Source organism: Scylla paramamosain, chromosome 3, assembly GCF_035594125.1.
Source record: "Scylla paramamosain isolate STU-SP2022 chromosome 3, ASM3559412v1, whole genome shotgun sequence".
NCBI lineage: Eukaryota > Metazoa > Arthropoda > Malacostraca > Decapoda > Portunidae > Scylla > Scylla paramamosain.
The window spans coordinates 30713022-30715521 of NC_087153.1; the positions used below are offsets into that span (position 1 = coordinate 30713022).

A 2500-nucleotide genomic window follows, 5' to 3' on the forward strand; every position below is an offset into this window, starting at 1 on the left:
CAGCTGCATGTATTGACTGTTCATGGTAAAATCAAATAAGATACACAGAGGTGGTTCTGGCAATAAATTATTCCTCAATCAATTTATCTGCCAAGATTAAAGCTTTTTGGAAATGTGCTGAAAACAAGAAACATATCATACCCCACCATAACTACCACCAACAACAATGCCTTCTTGTATCTTATAAAAGCATACCATATAAATATTATTTCAAAACACGAAAGTCAGTAGAACCTATCACAAACATCTCTGTAAATGTAGATTGTTTATGCTCTTATCTAATAATATCCGATCACCTCCCAATAATCATACTTTGAATAGTGCTTGCTGCACAGACAAAGTTATGAGACTATCTATTATGTTCCTCCATCACTATTCATAAAGGAAGGACTTTACATTTACAAAATAATTACATTACCAATAAAGCTATTTAAAGTGTAATTAAAGTAGATTGGTATCTTGTTAAAAGAATACTTTGACAGACAGCCACAAAGAGATAGGAAGATGCTGATTATGAAATAGGATAGCTGAAATACTTAACGGGCTGTTTGTCCTGAGACACTACAGAGTTTTGAGAGTACTCCATATAATATTTTTCTTATTTCCTTCCTACTTATTTATTTATTTGATTTTTTTCCAAGCATGCCATGTATTTAGAGCCTCAAACACCAAGTGCTTACATCAAAGGCTGCAATGCTTTTGGCAGTATAGAGGAAAGGAAAGTTCAACACTGGAGAGTGTAAAGAAATAGCACCCTGGCTTAACTGAAGTTTTCACCATGCTATTTTTCAATCATTAATTCCATATGGTTTCCTTTGGGATCATGAGGTAATGCAATAATGGAGAGTGGCATTCCCTAAGCTCTAGGATGCCTGAATAATGGGGCAAAGGTGTGATAGACATGCCTATCCAGAGTATGCCTCTGAGCAGGAATGGACATATTACTTCCTACATCTATAAAATTTTAGAATACACAAGTGAAGGGAAATCATGTATTAAATTACAAGAAATATACTTAAATACCCAAATGTACAACATTTCAATACATTTCAATACTGTAATGTGTGTGTGTGTGTGTGTGTGTGTGTGTGTATTTACCTAGTTTACCTAATTGTATTGTACAGGGCATAAGCCAAGGCTCATTTTGCCCTGTCTCCATAACCATATTTATCCAGTTTCTCTTTAAACATGTGAACAATGTTTGCCACCTCTTCCTTAAAATCACTCCAGATTTCAATAGTTCTATATGGGAAGCTGTATTTCTTGATGTCACTTGAACATCCACTCTTTATTTTCTTCCCATGCCCCCCCTCATCTCTCTCTCCCTCCTCTATCTGTGGTACCAAGTCATTTCTGTCTATTCTTTTTATATTGTTTACCAACTTGTACATCGTTATCAGGTCTCCTCTTTCTTTTCTCTCATAGTGTTGGTAATCTCATCTCTTCAAGTCATGTGTGTGTGTGTGTGTGTGTGACTTTACTACATTTTAAGAGGAGGTGAAAAGGTTTAAGTGCTTTAAAACAATATCATAATAACAGAGATGGAAGGAGAAACAGGAGAAAAGGCTGCGTTAAGTAAAGTCACCACCAAAGGCTTGTTTGCAAGGCTTACAAGAAATGTAAGCCTTGTAAGAAAGACAGGTTTAATGACAAAAATTTCCTAGAAATGTTGAAATATGAATCAGATTTTGAAGTGGATTAGGACACAACAATCAAGAGAGTGTGCTGAGAAAGAAATCATTAAGGGACATGTGATGTGCAAAAGACGTTGCAAGGTAACATTTCACAATTTGATTTGTGTACACAAGATTACTGATGAGAACATCATTACTTTATACAATACATCACCTCTGAAGGTATATCATCTTGAGAGAGAGAGAGAGAGAGAGAGAGAGAGAGAGAGAGAGAGAGAGAGAGAGAGAGAGAGAGAGAGAGAGAGAGAGAGAGAGAGAGAGAGAGAGAGAGAGAGAGAGAGAGAGAGAGAGAGAGAGACCATAGCTCCTTAATATGGTGACCAATCCACCCTTAATTAGGACTGTACCCAACCCCCTACTGGATCTGGTTGCCAAGGGAATGGTGTAGAGATCACATACCACACCCTTGTCTCCTCCCTTAAGATCCACTCCCCACCTACCCCAAGGGCACACAAAGGATGTCCCTTACTCTCCCTCAGAAGCCTGCTCTATAAATACCAGACACCACTTGCCCTGACCTGACCTGACAAGTGTGGGAAGACTCAACCAAATCATCTGAATCAGTGGTTGCTGTATATATATATATATATATATATATATATATATATATATATATATATATATATATATATATATATATATATATATATATATATATATATATATATATATCAAACTAAGATAGATTTTAGAATTTAAGTAAAATACAGACATTCAATAGAATATATATGTGAGAGAGAGAGAGAGAGAGAGAGAGAGAGAGAGAGAGAGAGAGAGAGAGAGAGAGAGAGAGAGAGAGAGAGAGA

General features: G+C 36.2%; 1 protein-coding gene across 1 annotated transcript in view; it reads right to left on the bottom strand.

Annotated features, from left to right (window-relative positions):
• Positions 1–2500, bottom strand: part of LOC135093543 (prosaposin-like) — a 27242-nt gene that overhangs the window by 22795 nt on the left and 1947 nt on the right. The gene's annotated exons all lie outside the window — the stretch shown is intronic.